Genomic DNA, 25,120 nt, shown 5'->3' on the forward strand with positions numbered 1-25,120 from the left:
ACACGTTGCACGTCGTGGTACCACGTCTCACATCGCCGAAATTACACCTATTATCGCGATAAAGGTGAGAACCAGTCGCTGTTTGCTTAACCCGATCGAAAATCGGGAGAGGAGAGGTCGTGCACGTACCTCTGTTCTCCGTCTCTGTCGCGTGGACGAGGCGAGAGGAAAAGGGAGGGAGACGGATCCCGGTAAAAGGAGAGACAAAAATCTGGCTGCTCACCCCAAAAATGGGCGTGGTTTAATGTTTAACCCACGAGTTAACGGGGCGTGCCTCGGTGAAACGGTAAGACTACGATTTACACTCTCGCTCCTTCTATCTCCCCATTTACGATACTCCCCCCGTTCCTCCTCGCGCCTCAATTTATTCTTCCTTCTTCCGATATTAAAGAACGATCATTATCCCGAAAAACGCGCGCGAACGTAGCCTCGCACGTGTTTCCTTCCTCCGCAAGTTTTCCCCAAGTTTCGGAGATTACGAAGATTCGAATGTATCTTTGAATTCGAAACTTTTGATCGAATAATTATGATACAGGCGAAAGAAAGAATACCGAATGATCGATTATTAATTTAATAATTAATTACATATGTAATGGTAAATTTATAGATTTTTAGGTTAGTTATAGATTCGAATGTATCTTCGAGTGTGATTCGAAACTTTTGATCGAACGAATAATTATGATACAGGCGAAAGAAAGAATACCGAATGATCGATTATTAATTTAATAATTAATTACATATGTAATGGTAAATTTATAGATTTTTAGGTTAGTTATAGATTCGAATGTATCTTCGAGTGTGATTCGAAACTTTTGATCGAACGAATAATTATGATACAGGCGAAAGAAAGAATACCGAATGATCGATTATTAATTTAATAATTAATTACATATGTAATGGTAAATTTATAGATTTTTAGGTTAGTTAGAGATTGTAGAGAATGTATCTTCGAGTGTGATTCGAAACTTTTGATCGAACGAATAATTATAATACAGACGAAAGAAAGAATGATCGATTATTAATTTAATAATTAATTACATATGTAATGGTAAATTTATAGATTTTTAGGTTAGTTATAGATTCGAATGTATCTTCGAGTGTGATTCGAAACTTTTGATCGAACGAATAATTATAATACAGACGAAAGAAAGAATGATCGATTATTAATTTAATAATTAATTACATATGTAATGGTAAATTTATAGATTTTTAGGTTAGTTATAGATTCGAATGTATCTTCGAGTGTGATTCGAAACTTTTGATCGAACGAATAATTATAGTACAGACGAAAGAAAGAATAAAAAACTAATTACATACGTAATGGTTTTAAATTTATAGATTTTTAGTTTTTAGATTCTTTGAATTCGAGATGAAATGCATCTAAAGATATCGTCGAGTTACGAAGAATTATCGAAAATATCGCAGTAACGCGACGCGTGATTAGGTTAGGTGTTATGAACGAAGATTTCAGATGACCACCGTGCGAATTATTAAATCTATATTGAACTACGAAGTTAATAAGGTGTTAAAATGTTGAACGGTAAAAAATTGTTGTTGTTAATTTGAAAGTTGGCATAGAAATTATATTATAATTATTTCGTTTTAGTAAATTGAATTTTCAGTTCAAACGAGAATGTTGCGAGAATGTATGTAAATATTATCTCGATCAATTAAAATCATTTTACGAACGGTTAGTCTTATCGTGATGAGTAATAAAATTAATGTGTTCTAAAAAACATCGTTTCGGGATTATTTTCATTTTTGTCAAAATATTTGTTGAATAATTGTTTACTTCGAAAATTTTTCTTCCTATATATACATATATATACATATCTTGGGACAAATATTTAATTTGTCGGCGTATAAATTTAAATCGAAATAAATCCCACCCGATCGTTACAATTTCGCAATAATAACGATTGAATAGCTTTTGGATATGTTCGAAGTAGACTGCCAACGTCATTCTTATCGTATATGTTAATTCATGGTAATTTCATTGCGCGGCGGTATCGTAAGTAGAGTAATGGTTAATCAACAAAGAATCACGTGAATATTTGTGTTTCGTAAAAGGGTACTTATCTTGATAAATAATCATAGAAAACATGAAATTCCGACGGAGAATTTATTCCGAAAAAAAAAAAAAAAAAAAAAAAAACTTTTCTTTGCCGTAACAAATTGAACGTATTCCTCGTTCGAGAAAAATATTTTATTGATTGATCTGAATTTGTGTAAAAAATTGAATTATGATGGATGAATTTTGAAATTATTTCAAATATATTATTTTATTTTAATGTATTTTTTACGAAAAATACATTAAAATCTTGTAAAAAAATTTCATCGCTGTTTCGGTACTGAAAAAAAGTATCCAATTAAAAATTTAATAATAAAAATTTTTATTTTTCAGTTGATAATAAATCATTGAAAGTTTCATTGGCGCCAACAGGAAGTCTAACTGCTGAGTCAGAGTCGCGACGAAATAATGGTTAAAAGTACATTGTGTTCTAATTATAGTACATTATAATATGTTTCTAGGTATAAAAATTCTTACAATTACGTTCCACGAAATTCGTTATGAAATTATACGGTGAAATAATACAGGAACAGATTCGCCGAAATTTGAATAGAATCAACGAACCGATGCATGTATTCGTATGTGGAAAATTTTTGTTAAATATTTTTATATTATGAAATTCTTTTTATTTTTTATTTTTATTTTTTTATGCCTTTTTAAGACATAATTTGCAATTAATCGTGAAATGATAATTAATTTCAATAATAAAATTTCGAATTAAAATGTTTCGATATTGAAATTTCGATATATAATCGATCTTTTGTTTTTACAATTTATTTTATTTTTGACGCGAATTGCATTAATTTAAATGATTGCTCAATTTTCGATAAGAAAAATGTATTTAAATGTAATAATATCGATGTAAAAAAAATGTAAAAATATACAGAGTATTATTAAAAAAACAAAGAAATGAATTTGAATATTTGTGCACTTTATATGTTCATGAATATTTAAAAATAAGATATTTAATGAAATGTTTTAATTAAAATCATTGAATAAACTTTAATGCAAATATTCTCGTAAATTATACGTTTAATTTATAATAAATAAATAAATTATAATTTTAATAATATTCGATTAATTTCATTTTGTACGATTTAACGTTTATATACGAGAATTTGCATATTTATGCAAATCAGTAAAATATAATTCTAATTTAAAATATAATTTTTTTTAATATTGGAACATTATGTATCTCTATTGATCCATATTTGTAATTCAATTCGAAACATTAACATTGTCATGAACGATAAAAAAAAAATCTCCGTATATATTTTCCAAATTCGAAGAAAATATTTTAAGACGCATTTGAAAATATATTTTAAATGTACTCACCAAACCGAATGTCGCATAAAATTCTGTAGATACCATTCGTGATAAATGTCATCACTCAAAGGCACAGATGTTATCCTGATATGCACGTGGACGTTTTTTTTCTCGGCGATGATAATTTTTTAAAAAGATAATTTTTTAATTTTAAAAAGATAAATCGAAATTATCCTCCTCTTTAACAATTCTTCATTGAACAATTTCACTAGTGATCATCCACGTTTTATTTATACATATTTCATTTTATCTCGATTCAATTGTTATCGTGAGAAATATCGTGTGAAAAATATAATTGGTGCAATTAGAGAGATATGCGAATATTTGATACTGATACTGTTTGGACGTAGTCGATTTCGTAATATTTTAACAATATTCAGGGTCAAACTGATGTGCGCATTTGTAATCTTCGAAATCCGAAATAATTGCACTTTCCACACGTGCCTGTTCACTTTCGAGATCCAGGTAAACGAATGATTGCTTGCTAGAATACTACATAACGGTATATTCTGTTTCCTATTTTCACTAACAGCTGTGCGACAGTGTCACAAGAATTCCTTCGATACTCGCCACTTAAAATAATCTCATTTCTATCTGAATGTTTCACTTTACAATGTTATGATCTCTTCAATTTAGAATAAATAACCTTATACACATTGCACAATTTTAAATTCAAAGTTTTTAAACAGAGTCGTTACTGCATTCGAAATTCTCACTAACTTCTCGATCTTTTAATTTTTCCAAAAACGTTTCGATCGTATGTTTTCACTTTCTCCTAATATCTCAATTGTCTTTTTTTTTTAAATTAAAATATCATTACATGCTAATTGTAAAAAACTTCGATAAATAATCAAATTGGTTACTTTTTATGCAAAAAACGTTTCCATTCATAAATAAAAATTGATAATCCACTTTCTAATTTCGTTGTCACTATGGCGTGCGAACTTGCCAAATAACGACGATCACGAAACAGGCTTCCTCGAATAACGAAAATGTTAGGAACACCAATCACATGTGCGTGCACCTTTTGTTTGGCTGCAAGGACGGCATCAAGACACAACACGTCACGTAGATGAAGAATGTGTATCTCGTGTTCCACAGAGGCGTTAATATCGAAACAGAGCGTATGAATTTCAGCAATGAACAACGCGGCGAAACATGGCCGAAAAAAGCGTAGAAAGAATAAACGGGAAGCAAGAAAGGCAAAGGAATCGATGGATGCCGGATTATCCGTAAGTGTAAACGTGCAACTGTTGCTCGCTTCTTAGTGGCCGTTGCTCCGTGGAGGCACGAGACGCATAATTTGTGCGCATTACTGCCAAGATATATGACGTTCCAAGATGCTAACGACGAGGACTATACGTTACTTCCTTCCGATCCTATACGGCTCGAAATTTGCCTCCCAGCGATAATAGAATTACCGGCAGAAGGTGCCTCGGATCTCCTATAATTTTCGTTTCTCGAGATCGATCGCAATCTGATCTGCTCGGTTGGTTTCTCGACCAGCGTTATCTCGTCGCTGTCGACCGTTCCTGATAATAACGATTATTCTACGCGTCTAAGACGACGACTGGGACGAATCATTTGGACGGTGTGCGAGGGGATGATGGCCGGTACGAAGAGATTACGTAGAATGTTTGTCATCCATCGATTCGAAGCTTTAGTTTATATTTTGATCCATCTCGAGAAGTTCCTTGAATCTTCTTGTAAAATCAGTTGTGTTTTTCTTTTTTTTCCAATCCATCCAATCCAATGCCCGCCTTTCGATAAATTCCAGAATTTATCAATTGATTTTTCTTGTTTATTATTCTTTTATTATTCTTCGACGGATATATTACATATCATGTGTTCAAATTCAGACAATTCCAACGTTACGCATGTATTTATATTAAGAGTGGTAATTTCTGATTGTTATGCAACGTATATATCGATTCCTCGCTAAGATTGCTATGAATAATTACGACGGTATCGACACTGCACCATATATCAAAAGAAATTAATATTGGCGCCACTCGTAATATTTTCACTTTCTTCTATGAGAAATCACTATTCATAGATTCAATGCATAATGACGATCGTTGATTATCTACGTAACCATTCCAAATGTTTTTTTCATTTCATGATTTTCGCACCAAACTACATCGCATTAACACGAAACGAAATGCATATGAAACGAACACTGATTTCAATTCACGGACGCGTTCGATACTTCTCATGGAAAACAACATAGATAATTGTTTGAAACGACATATATCTTTGATAAGAAACGTAAAGAAGTATAAAACTCACGGATAATTTAATTTCTTCTCAGACATGAAAATAACGAAAGAATTACATTTATCGAATCGATACAAATCGCAGTACACATACTTAGATAACGGTTTATCTCGTGTATATGTCGTTAGATGATTTGTGGTTTAATAAGAAGCGAACACTTTAATCTAGTTCAACGACAAAGTTCTTCTAAAATGTCATTTATAAAAAATTTATTTTTCTTTGACGAATAACCGTGTCACCAAATTCACTTGATTCACTTTGAAAACTCAACACTTCGTGTAACGTTCAATTTTTATCGTCTATTTACATGTGATTCGATCTAAAGATTATTATTTTTAATATATTTACCGAATAAATTTTAACAATTACAATAGACGTTTTCGAAATTTTTCAGAATATTTTTCCGACATGAATATATAATTATAGAAAAAAAAACTCCATAAATTTATGACACTAAACATTTTCTCAATGTTCCTTCACACGACGCGAACGTTCCACTGTAAAGTTGGCAACTCGTATCGCATCGATTTTAAGGAAAATTCACTTCGATCGACTTCTCGATAGTCGGCTCGAAAGGTCCGAACGCGAAACGACAGAAATGCCGAGAATCGTCGAAAATGAATAAAGTAGAACGTTGGTATCGTCCCCGGTAAGCCGGGACCGGCGCTCGCGTGGAAATCAAGAGTAACACTGACTCGATCGTCGAGTTGTGGAGCGATAGGTGGACCGTACGTGCGAGTTGGTCCTCCCGCATGCGAAACGTGGCAAGTTCGGGGTGCGTATGCGGTTGCAATGTGTACGCCGGTCGCTATGAAGCCGCTAATATAAACAATGAAGAGAACGTCAATAGCTACGATGTGTTCAATGTTTTCGATAAATACGGTATCTTTGCTTTTTCTTTCGATGAAATGTGCGACTTCGTTATTAAGAATATCTCGCTTCGGTTTAACAACACCGTTCGAGAACTTGAAACCGTTTATAATTTCACCAATATCGTCCTCTTTGCGTTGACACTTTTTGGATAAAACGATATTATCGGAAAAAATTTTCTCGATATTCCAATCGAGAACGATGGTAAGTTTGTTTTTTATACGCCACTTTCGCGAAAGTTTGTCGCTATTGAATAAGGTTATGTTTCTCTCGTTGAAGAATTTCTTCAAGCAAGCATCAATGAATAACGCAGAGTTCGTTACGATTTCATTAATCGTATCTCTTTCTATCTTCTCATCACCGCGTATATCAAAAGCGATCGACTTTCCGATAAAAATGTCTCTTAATCGTCGAACGACGATCTCTAGCCTGGAAGCGGAATCCCGTTCTCCGATATTCTTTCGATGATATACTTCGAATCTCGGTTTCAAAGTGTCCTCGGTTATGTTGCAGGCGATGGAATTTTGCGCAGGGTCGATGATAAATTTTGACGTAGTGTCAGAAAAGTTGGAACGACGCATGGCCATACGGAACACCGTGAGGGCCGATGATCGCTGCAGACTGCTCTGTCCGAGAGCAGCGAGGCTTCTCCGCAACGGCGAAACCGTGTACGCTGGTGCTGCTGTCGGTTGCTTCTCCACCACGGCACGAGTACCGTGCTGTCGTGGCTCCTCACCACCACGTAGAACCCTAAATCCTGCGTAACGCACGCCCCCACTCTCCCTGAAACGTTTCCCCACCAACATGCTTCTATCCAACATCCCCGTTGCCGAAGATCGACCGTCACGCAACCAATTCCTGTATTTTAGAAAAGTTGCTTGTGCGCTTCGATTCAGTCGTGAATGAACTTGCTCTTCAACCTGCTGTCCCTGTAATCTTTACAAGGCTATTGTATGCGAATTTCAAGATAATATGTTTATTTATCATTCAATCACGAATTTTTATTTCAAAATTTTTGCACAACACTATCAACTAATTTTTTTCTATATTTTCAGGAATCATCCGGGATAAATATATCTTTGTATTTAACACTTCATCGAAGTAATTACACGATTTATCATTTGATACGCATTTACGAATCGAAAATTGAAAGTATTTGACAAATCATGATGATTTTGCGGCCACCTCTTCAATTGGATGCGATCAATATTTTACTATTGGAAAACACACTTCATCGATCGAGCGTAACAACATGTTCTTTGCACGGAGCCAGAGTTCGACGGGTTCTGTTCGAGATGCACCTGGAATGATGCATAACGCGGGGTCCATGCATAAAACATCCCCACTTCTCGGTTCCATGACGACGTCAGACCAATCTCCGGCCACGCGAACAGGCTTAAACTACTTATTTCTTCGCAAGCTGCTTATCTCAATCTTGGAACCGATTGCGAGGTTCGATGCACCAGGCGCGGAGATACTGGTCGCACTACACAGGGCGCCGCTCTAAAAATAGCAGGAAAAAAATTTTAACGCAGAGTCACGCGAATTACCGGATTCCTTTTAATTCCGCAGATATTAACACCGTCTTGGTTTTTTCAGAATATTATTTTCGTTTCGCGAAAACGTTTTAAAAACATATGTCAGATTTAAAAGTGTGGCTTTAAGCCCGCATGTACAATTATGTTTGAAAATTATTAAAAGGAAGAAGCTTAATTTAGATCTCGGGATTTTTATCTACAAGAAATATTGTATATCCATTTTAATCTCTTAAAAATAATCTTTCAGTTCAGATTTCTCTCTTGTAGGTGTGTATTTTATGTGATAAATTAAATCAAGAGAATACAATTCTTTCTTGAGTATAATAAAAATAGAATTTGTAAATAGAAACAATTTATATTTTAAATTTATAAATTATATTAATTTATATGTTATGCATGAGTTTCAAATTACAGAATTTCATTATGTTATGGAATATTATTCTATTTAAAAAACAAAATATTATATATATTTTTATATATAATACAGAAATTAGTAAAAAGTAAAGATTTATTGAATTTAAAATTCCTTCAGTACCTTATAAAGTTTCGAAACTTTGGAAAATCGTTAAAATCTTTAAAATCTTTTTATAAATTCATTTGAATAACTTCATCGCAATATCTTCATGCATTATTTATATAAATTTGATATTTTTTTACTTTTAATTACAAAAATAGCAAAAAATTTCAAAGAACTTGAAAAACTTTATGAAAGATTTCAAAATCCTAAAATTTGTAACATTCTATCTCTAGTGAAAGGTCAATCATTAAAAAAAAGTCATATTTATTTGTAGTATATTTGATGAGACATTTATATCTTTCTGTTACATATCTCTAGTAAAATAACTAGTCTTGAATATTTAAAAGTCAACAAGGATACATGTCAATGAATAATAAAGAGTAACAAAATGAGCCATAAAATGTGACGAACGTTCGAGGTTTCACACTTCATATATGGTACGATTCATCTTGCCAAGCATTATGGAGTCTTTATCTTTCGAACTCGTTTAAGACTCGTTTCGGCATTTCAGTTCTCGCGATTGCATCCGCTTCAATTATCCGTGCTCTTGTTCTAAGAATAGTTTAAGCATGTTTTAAGGAAACATCCATCCTAGAATTTACTTGCCACTTGTAAATTTTCTTCTCGAGAAGGAACGTAGAAACTGGTAGAACAGTGTTATCTCAAGAAAGATTTAACACCGATATAAAGCAAAGAACGAGAGACTTTTAGCTAGTACTTACATCAGACTTAGAGTTCGATTAAAACGTGTAGTTCCTTCCATTCGTTCACTCTTTCAAGATAAAATTCTTAAGAACTAAGCCGACCGGATTTATAGAGGCAGATTATGATTTTTGTTAAATTTAACAACTGTTCATAGTAACAAAAAGATAGCAGATCATTCTTCTTACGTAATTACACTTGCATTTGTATCAGATTTTTATCAATGGACCATTACTGAACGTATAAGCATGACTAATTTTGTAAAATTTATGATTAGGATAAAGGATACCTTGTCAAGTTTGACTGTATTTCAACTCGTTAATTTTTAAACATGTTTAAACTATGTGTACGTTTGATTTGTTTAAAAATGAACAAGTTAAATTATTTGATTTATATTTAAAATATAAAGCATGTTTTCAAAAAGTTTTGGGAAACTATAAAAGTGTTATAAATTTTTGAAATATGAATCATTTTTAGATTTAAAACATATTCTATGTTTAAAGATTAATTATTTAAATTCTGAAGATGCAATTTTTTTTATTCCAGACAATTCATTTTTATATTTTCAATGATAATCTGATTCTTCATAATGGAATTTTTCTATTTTTATTAAACGTGTGATGGCTAATGTGATGAACTGTTAATGTTTCCTTGAATAATATCTTGAATATCATCAATATACAAACATACAACAAGCTATAGATGTTGAGAAATAATACATTAACTATCCATGCAATTTGTAAATAAATGATATCATTATTCTAATTTTTTATTTCTTTCTTTTTTTGTTAAACTTGTTTTATATTTGCAATATATATTCAGCATACATTCATATGCCATATGTATCTAATTTTCATTTAATTCAAATTTTCTATAAATTTCTAAACGAATAGATGGAATAAATATCTACAAAAATAAAAACAAATCATTAATGATTAAAATACAAAAACTTAACAATATTTTATCCTTTTTATAACTTACAATTGAATAAATTTGTTGAATTTTTAAAGGAATGGATACTCGTTTCTCAAGGCTTACAAAAAGTCGATTATATATTCAACACACGATCGTCGGCACGCTTCACACTTCGATCGCTGCAAGTCGATATAATTCGGTGATTCTGCACGCAACTCCGATATCAAAGTTATATCTCAGACGTGCGGCCACTGTTAAATATACCGAACTTTCAGCGGTGCAACGTTTCATAGTACATCCTCTGATATATATACTGATATAATTATACCTCCGGTTATTTGCCAATAATCATTTCTGTAGATATTCCTTACAGGCCGCTCGTTCTTTCTACTTCAAGAGATTGATCTATGGAAATGCTGAAAAGATTTTTGTATATTAAGATATTGTATCTTTAGGATCTTTTTACAAATATTATTTATAACGATTATCTGATTAGATTTATATCTGTATCAAATACAATTGTCTATTGATAAAGTTGCTTGTTTAACATTATAATAATTTAACATTAAATTGTTTAACATTATAAACATTAATTTGTGAATGTTAGATAAATGGCATTAATTCATAAATTAAGATAGTAAAAATTTAATTTCATCACTTTACTTTCAAAACTGATAAAATTCTTTGATAATCGAATTTCTATTAACTTTTTTTTAATTCTCTATATCTAATTTAATATTAAAATTGATCTATAATAATATCTATTTAAATGTTATATAAAAACAAAAAATTTGAAAAAAAATTAATTTTTAATGTTAATTTTAATTGGATAGAATATATAACATTTAAATAGTGTAACCATGCATGTAATTTAAAATATTTATGCCATATTATGATTGCAATTTTACATTTTCTAAATTAATATTTTATTCAATAAATAGAAATCTAAAATAATTCTAAGAATAAATAAAGTTTTAATAATAAATAGATTGATTATAAATCAATCTTAAAATTATTTATTATTTAAATTGTTGAAAAACTTTGTAGTTACTATCATTTAAAGTTTAGATAAAAAAATTATTAATTGTATTTAAAAAATGTAGATATGCAATCATAATCAATATTATTATATATGGATTTTTGCAAAAAAAGATATTAGCTTCTTCTTTCTCTTGAAATCACGAATTAAAATCAGAAATGATCAATTCAAATAGAAGTTTCATTTACATTGAAGAATATCAATTCTTGCTTGCAGCAGGAAAGAAATATATGCAAATATCATAATCGTATTATATGATTTCATCCGTAGATAAAAAATCAGCGCCTCGAACTCAGGTATGATTTCTGTTTTGTTTTAGTTGTAGTATATATGCAAACTACTTTTACATTTGTTTTTTTTTTAATTTGAAGAAATCTGAAACGTAAAATTATTTTTTTTTTATTATTAAAATATAATATCGTTTATGTAAAAATAAGTAAAAATTAATACGAAAGTAAATATTTATTTTTTATTTTAGAAAAATTTTCAATATAAAATTATTTATATTTATTTATTGGTTGCATTAAAGTATTTACTAATGTTTACAAATTACAATTTAATAATATTCATAAAAATAAACAATAAGAGAAAAAATTAGTGAGTAAATATGTAATAAACTTTTTATGAAGATTTAAAAAAAAATGTAAAATTTACAAGTTCTCACTTTTGTTCTTTTTTTATTTGAAGTTGATTTTTCATCAGGATGGCTGCACTTTCTCTGTCACCTTGCATATTTTATGCACGTATTCCGTTAAAAATTTCTCTTCTATTTACAAAACCTATTTCTGTATTTTATCACCGCATGTATTTTACATTTCTATTTAACTTGTGCCTCAATTTATGCTGTAACTTATAAAATATTATACGAAAGTAATAAATTTAACCTAAAAATATTATCAAACATATTTCAATGTATATTTAAAACAATTTTAAACTAAATATTGAATATCTCGAATCTCAAAATATTTTACTATTTTCACAAATTTCTTCCATTCATTATATTTTCATACTTTTAAATATTCTATACAAATAATAATCTTTCCAAATCTGTTCACCTGATCTTTTTAAGAATCACGATCCACAAGTTGAGAAACACTGGTTCAGAGAACCATCATTGGCAAAGGCATTGAACCGATTCGCACAATTCCAAAGAACAGGATACCCATTCGACGTATTGCCTAGCAACCCCAAGTCACGACGATTTCCCCGATGGGCCACGATGATTCGAGACGGGGCTAATTCGCGAAACAGTGTCGGATGCATCCTAGAGGCTCGTCTCGAACCAACGGACACGCCCTCCTCGTTACCCACTGCTTCTCTCCTTTCCCTTTTTCACGATAATATCTTGGCAAATACCGAGGCAGAGGTACCCTTTAGCCTCGACCAGGCTGCCGCCTGCACGCGTAATACCCTAAAATTAAACAGGCCACGGCGCCAGGGGCGAGCTCACAGTCAACGTTCCCCTGAATCATTCAACTACCATGAATTGGTTAGAAATCGACTAGATATCGACTAGATATCGGACAGGAATCGCCGCTGTTCGATACTGACGTCTCGCGATGGACCGCGTCGACTAATCGATAAGCCTATCGACTCGTCTTGCATCGTTGGTCAAGCAAGACGCCGCGTATCGACGTGCATTCACACACTTTGCTGGTGGTTGTATTTTGCATAGACGAACTGTAAATTATTTTATACGACATTCGAGCACCCTCGTTCGAGTTATCTTGATACCGTTCTTTTTACGATAATTTTGATTTTTTTCGGAAGAAATATTTATAGTGAATAGTTAACATTAATGACTGATGGATGAGAAGTGATCCGAGTTTAACATCGATAGTTTGTCGATAAAACGATATTTGAATGTGATTTGCTGTTCGAAAATGATTAACTTTTGGAAAAATTTCTATCATTTTTAAGGTTAGATTTTTACATTTATGAAGTTGATTCATTTATTAGATTAAATAAAACTTTGGAATTGTGCGATACAAAATATGATTGATCAGTAATATTGAATAATTTGTCGATATTTGTTGATATTTCATTGATTGATGTGATTTCGTGTGGTTTTGTGGGTGTGATTTGATCGAAGTGCTTGCTGTTTGAAATTTAGTGGAAATTTGTTGCAGATAATTTTTAAATTTAGGCTTGACTAAAGTTAGGTTTTTGTGTTTTGGTTCATTTATTGAATTAATTTTAAAATTGTGCGTATAAAATATGATTGATCGATAATAGCGAATGATTCATCGATTGAGTTTGATTTTGAATGAAATGCTTGCTATTTAAGAAGAAATTTATCGGAGACAATTTTTAATGTTTGATTGGTTAAGTTTTTACATTTATGGAGATCATATATCAAATTAATTATGACCATTGGTTAGCAATGAAATCAATAAAGTAGAAACACATAATTCAAGATAAAATCTTTGCAACATAACCTGTCTATTAGATTGTACGGTAGGTGCAGAAATTTTCTCTATAATTTTCTTGTCTCGATTTATTATAGTAAATCATTCAACTACATTCTTCTTTCTTTCAATTCTGAATAAAATTATCTTAATAGCCTATTTTTAATAAAATTTTTTAATAATAATGCATAATAATTTAAGCAAAGTATATTTTAAAGAATTTTGAAATTTATTATAAATTGTATTCTCATTATACTTAACCTATATAATCTATTTAATCTGTTTAACCTATATAACCTATATAACCTATATAATCTATATAATTGTCTAATTTAATTTTTTGTTGAATTATTTCTTGAAAACTTATCTTCTTATTTTTATCGTGATATGAAACATTCTCATTAACAATTAATTTCGTGTAAATTTTACATATATTTTAAAGTATTAACTCTTTCATCATTTAATATTACTTACATGCAATATAGTACTTAATTATTTATTAAATAATTAAGCAATAAACAATATCACAAGAAAACACTTTTTCATTATCAATAATTAATTAAAAATAATTATTTCTCCTTTAAAAATTTTGATTCTGAAAAAGATTAAATTATTCTTTAATTAAATCTATATATTATAACAGATTCACAATAACAATAAAAGAAACAAATGAAACAAAATAAACTAATCTGCTCTATAAAAAGTTTATCAAGAGAAAGTTGAAAATTTAACAAGACTTTGTAGAAAAAAAAAAAAGAAAAATAGAAAACATAGCAAATACCTCACGTTGTCCAACAACACCATGTAACATCAGTCCTTTCGATTCGTATGTTCTGTCGGTCTGTTCTTCTGCCATCAAGTCGATGCACAACTCGTTTCGCCTGTCGGATTCAATAGTGGAGCATCTAAAACATGTAGGATGAAAATAGATACGGCAATGTAGCCGGGACATTTTGCGCTTTCCTATCCGTCTGTGACGACGAATTCCGTTTTGCCGTTCCGTGTGAAGTACCGTTTGCTATGAGACGTGAATTCCTCGTATGTTACGAAATTTTCCAGAGAAGAGAGCTTTTATCTTTCACTCGTTGTGTGTTCCATTCCGGGTGAGGTTAGAAATTTTGTGTCGTAGCGATCTTGTATATACGTAGTATATACAACTTTATACCGTATACGTGGTGAAGAAACCGATTATTAGTATCATACAGCGTTAAATATTCTAAACTTAAATATTCATAAATCGATCTTTTTACCACGTATAATGAGATTTCCATAAAACGTTCGTGCACATGGATTTAAATTAACGTCATAAAATCACGAAATTAATTTCTAAATCATGGAAAAATAAATAAAATCTCGACGACGAGAGAGATATTGAAAATCGTATCTCTAATTATTTATCATAACTGATAATGAAAATATTTTTTATAAATAGACAGATTCGATTATTTCGTTTATAAAATTGATTAAATCTTCGCTCATTTATTTTGAATTACGATCAATTATCATCGAATATAATTTATAAGCATGAAGGTCTCGATAATTTATACGTAAATAACGATAATAATAATTCAAGTATTAATTTTAATAATTAATCCATTGATGTTGATAGAGAACGCGAGAAAGTAATATTTTGGCAGATTTATGCGAATCTTTTGATTGCATTTCGTTTCAATGGCGGTGTCATCGGTGTAGAAAATCCTCGAGCTGCGTGGCCGCCCACTTAATAACATGTTACCTGGCTTAGTGACGGATTATTAGTCTAGTCCTGTCCATTAGTGCGGATTTTCACAATGAGTCAAAGCTATTCTCCTTAAAAAATCTCTTTTGAAGATAACATCTTCTCCGATGCATATTTTTCATTTATTTCTTCTCATCTCGTGGCAGATTTATATTCCAAAATAAAATATTTAAATGATGATTATATTATATTTATATCTATATCACGGATACATTCCATGATCCAATTATTCATTGGATTCGTATCAAATTATTTTACAAATACAAAAACAATGGTATTAAATATTTATTTTAGATAGCTAGTTATGAAATAATACCAATTGATTGCAGTTTTTCATCATTGAAATTATACAATTCAAAAAGATAAAAATAAGTAAAGAAAAATTAGATTACACTATACACTTTGAAAAGAAATATTTTAATTCAAATTATTGAATTATATATTGTATGATATAACTCTGTAAAAATATTATATTTTAAACGTGAAATGTAGATAATAATTAATATATGGAATAAGATAATCATTTAGCTCAATAGTCACTTGAACAATATAATAAATAATGACGCTTATCTCGCATACTTGGTCAAAAGTAAACTTTACTTATTCGTTAACTCCTAATATAAAGAAAGAAGATATGATTACAATATTGTTTTATACTACATACTATTATGTACATAAATTTTCTACAGATGCACATTAATTGCACAATGTATACAAACGTTTAATTTGTTTAATTTGTTTAATATCAATCTTTTCACGCTTAATATGTAACGATTAAAGATTTTTCCTGTTAGGATGTTTGCATTAATTATACCGTGAACGAATTGTCTCCTATATATAACCTAGCTTTTAAACAATTCAAGGATGTTTCCATTGAATACGATCATCATTCAAGTGTCACATTTCTTCAATGTTTGAAAGAATCAATTTTATTGATCTTAAAGAACGTATAAGTCTTTCCAGTTCACTATTTCCTTTTATAAAATCTTTTAGTTAGGTCGTTAAATTGATTATCAATAAAGAAATAAACAGTAACAGGTTATAAACATTGGATGTAAGAAAGAGAGAGAGAGAGAAAGAGAGAGGAAGAGAGAGAAAGAAAGAGAAGCGTTTCTTGGTTAATTTATTATGGAAAGTAAATAGTAATAAAATGTTTATTTTGACCGGAACGTGGCGTGGAAATAATCATGTCTATTTGATCGTCTATGCTCAATGGCAACAACTGCTGCTTTCTCTCTGAGAAAATTCTTTTTATCGCACGTGTCAATTTGTCACCGGTTTTATTCGATTGCAGGGATCTAACTGTTTCAAAAGGCTCCGTCACTCTTTCTCCTCGAACGAATCACAGTTTTTGTACTTGGTTAATAGATTTAACAGATGTTTGAAATGGTTATCAACGTTTTATATTCAGATTCAATTCAGAAAATTGGGGACTAGCTTTCTAAGAGTTCTAAGATTCGAGAAGAATCGGAGAGAAAGAATTAGAGGATATCGAGATATATTTAACGTAGAATTAATTTTTCAATTTACAACTCGAAATCGTAACAAGATCCGTCATAAATCTTAAACATTAATTAACGACAACATTTTAAAAAAAAAAAAAAAAAAAAAGTGAAATCTGGCGAAATTTGATCGATTTCTACGATAACGTAAAATTATTATTGTCATCAAATCGTTAAAATTTTAATCGTAAAATTCACCACTGATTTATTGTCTATATAAAAAAAGATAATAATCCGACGACTGACGAAAAAAAAAAAAATATAATTTGGCGCACAGAAGGATCTTACGAAACACGATCATTTAAAGAGACATAAAAAGACTATATCGCCGTTATATCTAATCGTTAAAAATTTGTCGTAAATTTAAGTAAAATTAAGTAAGAGAAGCGAGCATGAAAAGGAAAGAAAAAAAATATATTTTTAACCTAGAAGCGTAAAAAAAAAAAAAAATGAGATCCGGCGCGGAGAGACACGACTACACGACTACTTGTTACACAAGAAGAACCGATGCTTCTCGATGTTCGACAATCGCGTGAGGTCTCTTCGAGAGAAGTTGCACGGTATAATGAGTTACCGGAACAAACCGTTGGTGATAAATCAGAGCCATTAGGGAATTGGCTTTCATGATTCCTGGTCCACGCTTCTTGCATCCGTTGCAAGATTTACGCCTCCCATAAAAATCTTTATCACGGCGTCCTGTTCCGGCGTCCTCCCTTCTGTTCGACCTAGAACCAAGAACCCTGAAGCCCTCCCGAAACGGGGCTAATATGAATTATACGAAAAGAGACGTCTCTCCCTCCCTTTCGACTCTTCTAAACTCTCGTTTTCAGAAGATTAGACTCTTCACCCACGCTTTCACGATGATAGGTGATTTTCTTCTTCTTCTTCTTCTTTTTTTTTTTTATAGTTTCCACCCCCTCTTAATGAACGGCTCGCGGAGCGGATGGACGTTTAGTGTTCATTCACGCTATCTTCCACCGTTAAAGCGCACTTTCAGTCGCGTAAATAAGGAGAGGTAATTGCGTTGTCCATCGAGATGGACGTTTACGAGATGATCAGGATTGCTTAGGAGGAATTTTTGTTATGGAGGAGGATGATGGATTCCGTGCGGTAAGAAAATCAAAGGTGGATGAAATATTATTTTTTAATAGGCGAGTAAAGATATCTTGCTGTTCTTCTTTGTGATGAAAATAAAAAGAACAATTCGGATTAATTGTATCATTCGTCGAAATAAATATTCTTTAGTTGGGAAATATAATATATTTGATAAATATATAATTATAATAATTTTTGTAACTGTACTTTTTCATTATTGTTAGTACATTTAAAAAATTCTCGACGAATGAATTGTTAAATTCGCTCTTATCACAAGCAATGCTTCGCATATTTATCAGTGCTAAACATTTTTAGAAGTTAAACGAGTTAAACTTTAGTTTGATTCTTTTCTTTTGCGATCCATTTTTACCTGAAGGCAGCGATAAAGAGCACGCAAAGATGAGATCGTTGCAATTAATCAATGTTTAAACAGCGATAGACGATCCATGATTTAGAAGAATAATCAAAAAAGAAAGAAGAAAGGAAAAATAATCCAATGATATACGAGAAAGATCATATCATCGTAAGATCAAACAGGAAACATCCATTAGATCTGATTACAAATAGAAATATGCAGATTTTAACGATTGATACTGGTTTTATCGAAGATGTAAATCGCGTGTTACTGGCCAATCAACGCAGACAAAGTAAAAAAACACTTTGAATAATTTGAGAATTGAGATTTATATCGTGGAAAAAATTTTTAATTTTTAAAAGATGAATCTATATAATTTGAATATTTGATCGTGTAAAACATTTAATTTAATTGACCTATATAAATAATAGAATCATAATTAATAAAACTCATTATTATTATATTGAATTAATATATTTGTACAAATAAAATGATTCTCACAGTATCAATTATAATTAATCAATCAAATTTCTATCAAAAACCTATTTCTCTCTTACAAAACAAATTTTTCAACAAATTCTCCTCGAAATGGAACAAATTTTCAATAAAATAATCCCAGAAAACTATATACAACTTAATGTAACAATAATTATCGAAACAGCCCATTCTCAAAACGGACTAATTCCAAGTAAAAGATCAGAAACACCATTGCAACAACAAAGTAAGGAAGAAAATGTTTGGTGTTACTATTTTTCTTATCGAAAAAACTGCATCGATCTCCTTGGAGGGAGGGGGTTCGTTCATCCGATTTGAGCGTCGCTCGTGCCAATAAAAAGCGCGTAAAAAAAATAAAATAAGTCGATGCGGCAAGAATGTTGGCATGGTGGGAACGCGATACGCATAATTCCTCGCCGGAGTTGACGAGCGGCCATGGGCCGCGTTGAATGAAAATGGAGAGAGAGAGAGAGAGAGAGAAGGAGAGTCCTCCTCCTCCCCCCTGCGTTTTTCCTCCGCGTATCTATATTCGTTAAAGATGAACACCGCATCCGGGCGGGATAACGAGAAAACTTTACGACCCTTGAAACACACCGATGCTTTACGTCCTGCGAGCGCGTTCTTTTTTTTTTTTTTTTTTCCGTTTTTCTTCCTTTCTTTCTTTCTTTCTCCCTTTTATTGCGGAACACCTAGCTTCCCGGAAATGCAACCCGTGTTCACTCGCGGCTTTCAGAAGAGACGCGTATCATTTGTAATAAAATATTCCGGTTTCTATGGAATGGAGCGGTTTTTACTCGATAAAAGTTAATTTGAATTTAATGAAACGCGTCGCTCTCGTGAAGATGGACTCGTTTATGGATTATTTTTGATGCTTTAAATAATGATTAATATATTTCTTAATTTCCTGCGATTTTATATAAATGCTGATATATATATATTTTGGGATGCAAGTGGAAAATATCTTTATAAGTTAGATATAATTAGGAATCAAATATTGATTTCCTTGATTCGAGTAATAAGAAAAGTTCCATGAATTTATAATTTGAATGCATGAAATAAAGTACGATAAAGAAAAATAACAATAAGCAAGACGATAAAAAATAGGAAAAATTTTATCTATAATTCTTAACTCGATTATTGAATTATGCAATTATCTCAAATTATCTCTCAAATTTATAAAGAAAAGAAGAAAAATCTATACAGGTTTCATATATGATTCGATAACTTCTTCTAATCCTTACATAAACTTTCTTATCTAAAAGCAAGTTGGAAACAATGAAACGATAAATGAAAAGCATTATATCATTCGAGATCGAATTCTCGATTAAACAGGACCTCCTCAACCTCGAAGATCACGATACCTGTCTTCTCTCGCATCAAAAAGAATCTCGTCTGATCTGAAAGAAAGAAAAGAAAAAAAGAGGAAGAGCATTATCTTGGTCGACTTTCTTAAACCGTATCAGATCCACTTAGCCAATCCTCTGGAATTAACACAGTCTTCCCTCGCCGTCGTGAGAAGCTGTAACGCAGCTCATCCTCGTAGGGAGCCTCGTGGCGGCATCCTCGAAACCGGCCCCAGCCCGAAACAGGGGCTCGAAATTTTTCTCACGATACCGGTGGATCGTCCAGCTCGGTAGTTTCCTTTCGTATTTACTTTCGAGGCACGGGCATAAATTAGTAGTACGTGCCACGCGTGTAACCTGCCACCCTTCCCTGATTCCGAGAGATTAGAACAGATTATAAAAGGTCCGCGCCCGATCGATTTTTTTTTTCGATCGATTTTCTTCAATATCCGTGAACGTTAAACTAAACGAGTTAAACGATCGTATATCTTGAGGGAGGATTTTATGCAAAGTTTTTTTAAGAATTTATCCAGAATTTAAATGCATAAAAAATGTGTGTGCGTTATAAGTGTATACTATGATTAAAAGCTATTTCGATTCCTGTAGGGGCAATTTTTGCAGAAGGATATATATATGTGACGTAACATTATCCCTACTACTACTGTATTCAGTGATGGGGAAAATTTAATGGTCGAAGTTGAGAACGTAATGTTACCTCGATAATTTACCGTTCGAGATAAATAATAATAATTGCAAATAATAACAAATGGTTATAGGAAAAACGAATCAATCATAATAGCTATTATTTAAGCATTTTAATAAGTAATTTCAATCGAAATTTTTAACTAGTTTTACTTTTTCGGTTAATTTGTTCAGTTCTTTCTCAGGCTGTATCGCGCGGAGATACGTCACGTGACTCGATTTCAGTCAGGTTAAGTTGGCAATCCTGGCGCTATAGAAAACATCTCGAACGTTCGATATTAAAAGAAGAAATCAATTCGTCCCAGACGATACAACGGTGAATATTTTTAAATATATGTACGGATAAACAATTGAGAGATAACTTAAGAGAAACGTATCGATATCGTAATCCCGTATCGGATAATAATTAACAACAAGTCGGTATCTCGATAGTTTCTCGATCACATTTCTGTGTCACATGTTGCATGCGCGCTCGATTGGAAAATCACGCATGCGCACAATCGTCTCTTGTCTCCGTTTGCAGGGAATCCCGCCCTCGGCAATGTTGACAGCCACGCGAAAAAAGTCGGTTCGTTCTTTTTCCATTCGGTGCCTTCGGTACGATGAGAATCTTAATGTTATAAATACTACCAGCCGTACGTGTCCTTCCCCCTCCTCCCCTCCTCCCCTCCTCCCCTCCTCCCCCTCCGTGAATGTGAAAATCCGCCGATAAATAACGATCTTTGAATGTTCGTTATTCGTTCCACGCATCGGCTATCGTATTCACGTGTCTCGTCGATCTACCACCTATCTGAGACGCCACAAGAGGATGGAACCTTAGAGCGAGGAGGATCGTCTTCACTTGTCCACACAGCAGACGTCCGGTATCCGGATTCCTTTCCTTTTCTTTTCTTTTCTTTTCTTTCCTTTTTTTCCTTTCATTTTATACCGAGCTCCACATTGTTATTCCACGATTCGCACGAGAGATCGTGTCGCCTGCGCCGACTGATCGATTCGATCGGAATGATTGAAAATGACGTTAATTAACTATTTTGGATTTCGAATTACGCGCACGTTCGGATTTCCTCTAATACGTTTCTTGTCAGGAGGGGGGGAGGGGTAAATTCGATTTGCTGTATACTGTTTTAGATAGACGGAAATAGAAAAATTGATACTAATAGGTGGAATAGAGGGGATAGAATTAAATTCTTTGATAAGATGAGAAATAGAAATCTTAATCAATGATTTTTGTAAAATGAAGAATATATATATATACACTTTGTGTAATTAAGAAAGAATTTTATTTTTTTTATTTTCATAGAAAGTTTATGATAACAATAATGGTTTTTTCAGGAACACTAGAGAAGAACTAAAGCTAAATTAAGAACCAGAATTAGAAAGGCAATTAATAAAGGTAAGGTATAATTTGAAAACTTGGACTTTTGACATCTCTCAATGAGAGAAGAATCAGGAAAAGTGATCGTAAACGAAACCGCAAGGTTAACGCGCGCGATTTGCAATTCAAATCCCTCGTAAGTAAAAAACGCATTCTTACTTTCAATTTCAACGCCACCGAGTTTACGAGCACCGGCGACCACAAATCGTTCGCAAATCCGATCATCGAACTCCTCCCCTCCACCGCAAAAAACCTGTCATCGCGATGTCGTTCCTCCCCTTTTTTTTTTTTTTTTACAACCGCGGTGGAAAAACACGCCGTATTTCGCTCGGCCGAGAACCACGAGATAAACCGCGAGAACGATAACCGTGAAAACGAAAATAAAATCTAGACCAAAATCTAGAAACCGTTCTTTCTTCCTGGTTCACCGGAAACGGATGATGAGTCAAGCCTCTCTGCGCGGGACTCTAATCGAGAAATGGAACGAATCGGATCCAACCGGATGAATAATTGTTTACACGAGTTGGTTTAGCGTGGCGGCTGTGCTCTGCGCAGTGTATCCATCGCGCCTACTCATCCCTAGGATGAGAGATCGGATGCCGTGTTTCGTGCAACGAGATTTGCTTCGATAGCCTTGTTCGGATGCGCAACGAGATCGTTCCAAGGATGATTCGAAAGCGAGAAACGTGACCGGCTGATCAATCCAACTTTTCCTTTCTTTTTTATTCAAATTTATATATACACGGGGCGATGCCTCAGGTGATTTTGCAACGTGATTTTGATATAGGTCGGCTCATAAATTGTATTCCGATTTCTGCGTAAATTTGAAATGAAAACGTGTCGAGTGGAATTTTCGAAATGGAAAAAAAAAGGATTTTAAGAAGCGGTTTCGTAGAATGAAAATAGATGATAGAAAGAACGAGATCGAGTTTTGTTTTTCGGTAAATTATTTAAATTGTGATACTTTACGTTCTATGAATTCTTCAGTTTATGGTATTTATTAATTTAATAGCTAGTCTGTCGAATTATATACTGGAATCTTTCAGGTTAGATCTGTTTTATATCATGCGAAAAATTTTGAAAATATTCGTTGATATATTTTTCAAATATCTAGTTTTAGCGTATGCAATCGTAAGTTTAAAAAGAATGTTATATATGAAATTTTACGATTTACAGGAACGAAAACGGATAAACTGAAAAATATTCGATATTCCCGTAGTTAATATAATATTGTTAAAAATTTTTCATCTTAATTGAAATAATAATACCTACATTGATTTATCCAATGATTTATCCGAATAATTTGAAAAATTTCACTCGCTAATATCAATTCCCCGAACAATGGGACCGTTATCAAATTCTCTCCTCGATAAAATTTCTCGTAACCCTATTAACCACCAATAATCCGGCAACAGTACCTTATTGAAACGATGAAATACGTTCTTGAGAGAGTAAAATATCAAGTATAACTTACTTTACACGTGCCTCTCGTATTGTATTCCATTATCGCTCGTGTCTTTAACAAGCACGGCTCTTTACGTATCATAATTTACGCACACGGTTATAATATACGTAACCCCGCGTAATCTCATTCCACAACGTAGTATTCAACTTCGGTCGCATATACGCATGCGCAGAATCTATTATCCATTCCTCGAATCTCGTCTGAACCCGGCCAACAACGAGGGATTAACTCGGTTAATCGGTACGAGCAACCCCTACTTGACCCACGGGGGGGCTTAATCGAGATAATCGATCGATCGAACCTTGTTATTCTAACCGCGATAATCGATTCTTGAATACATTACCGTAAAACATCGTCGTCCGACATCGTACGCGAAATCTATTAACCGCAGCACGCGAATCCACTGATTCTTAATAACGGTCGCATTAGCATAATGCTATTAAACTTCGATCGTATCTCTCCGATATCATTGAGAGACGCGTTTAATGCTATTGCGGGACGGTTAATAGAAGGCGAAGTGCATTAACTGCGGATTTGCGATCAACAAAAGGACATATATTAACACTCGTCGGGCATTAAATCGTATCTCGTGGCGGAAGATATACGATAAGGTGCTTGGCGCAGGGCGTGTACGCGTATAATTCATCGTTTCTATTTGTTTCGATAATTAGTAGAACACGGAGGCAGGTCGCGGTACGTCGAATCGTAAAAAAAGGAATTCCACGGTGGCCGGCGGGCATGAAAGACCCTAGTGGCGCCTTGACAAAGTAGATTTTCACGAGGGATCCGTTCCTCCAGGGGCATAAAGGTGCGAGGACGAGCCGTGGGATCTTCGACTATTGATTTCGATCTCGCACGAAGTGCGTTTATATAAGGCTACGATATAGATATTTATTGCTGTAAAAGAAGAATGATTATTTTTGGAGTGTCTAGGTTTTTAAAGCGAGATGTTAATGTTTTTTTAATTTAAGGGGGAATTAGATTAAACTCGTTCTATTTTTTAGTTTCTTTTGTAGTAAATATATTGTTTTACTCTTCCATTCTTCATTTATCGATTGATGGATATGCGGAAACAGGAGATAAAAGAAAGAGGTAAAATTTAATGATTTTATATTATATCGATACTCGCACGACAAGTATATAATTTTAAATCTTCATTTTATCGTATCTGTTTTCTCTCCAAATATGGAATTCCTCCTGTGAATTTTGAACGATTATCATTTTATTAAATATATCGTACGAGTTATATATGCCTATAATTTCTTTAATTAAATTATGCCGTTACATCACAATTCATTAATACATTTGTCACTCATCTTACATCATCGATACGAAATAATTCGAAACGAAGAAAGATTAAATTTCGAATTCTCGTAATACTTCTCTT

The 25,120-nt window shown here is 32.6% G+C and overlaps 1 protein-coding gene and 2 long non-coding RNA genes across 7 annotated transcripts in view; 1 reads left to right on the forward strand and 2 right to left on the reverse strand.

Moving 5' to 3' along the window:
* LOC100577936 overlaps positions 1 to 7,398 on the reverse strand; it is a 117,246-nt gene extending 109,848 nt beyond the window's left edge. The window contains exon 1 of one of the 2 annotated variants that reach the window (XR_001703528.2): positions 3,407 to 7,398. The gene's annotated coding sequence lies outside the window, so the exon portion shown is untranslated. The remainder of the gene's footprint in view (positions 1 to 3,406) is intronic. The other variant, XM_006564093.3, reaches the window with a different exon arrangement.
* On the forward strand, positions 6,613 to 7,702 carry LOC107964649. Its single transcript, XR_001703532.2, has 3 exons — positions 6,613 to 6,748; positions 7,058 to 7,495; positions 7,600 to 7,702. It is a non-coding gene; the product is annotated as an uncharacterized LOC107964649 (long non-coding RNA).
* A 1,064-nt stretch (positions 7,703 to 8,766) lies between these two features.
* Positions 8,767 to 14,561, reverse strand: LOC102655033. Of its 4 annotated transcripts, none has more exons than XR_001703605.2 (6): positions 14,445 to 14,561; positions 14,138 to 14,258; positions 11,920 to 12,104; positions 11,444 to 11,630; positions 10,283 to 10,632; positions 8,767 to 10,207 (listed from the first exon to the last, which is right to left on the reverse strand). It is a non-coding gene; the product is annotated as an uncharacterized LOC102655033 (long non-coding RNA). The 4 variants fall into 4 exon arrangements; XR_003304933.1 differs by lacking the exons at positions 14,138 to 14,258; positions 14,445 to 14,561 and adding an exon at positions 12,311 to 13,797 and having other exon boundaries at positions 10,283 to 10,467; positions 10,545 to 10,632; XR_409878.3 differs by lacking the exons at positions 14,138 to 14,258; positions 14,445 to 14,561 and adding an exon at positions 12,311 to 13,796 and having other exon boundaries at positions 8,768 to 10,207; positions 11,920 to 12,098.
* Positions 14,562 to 25,120: the final 10,559 nt, after the last annotated feature.

Source organism: Apis mellifera, linkage group LG6 (genome assembly GCF_003254395.2).
Source record: "Apis mellifera strain DH4 linkage group LG6, Amel_HAv3.1, whole genome shotgun sequence".
Classification (NCBI taxonomy): Eukaryota; Metazoa; Arthropoda; class Insecta; order Hymenoptera; family Apidae; genus Apis; species Apis mellifera.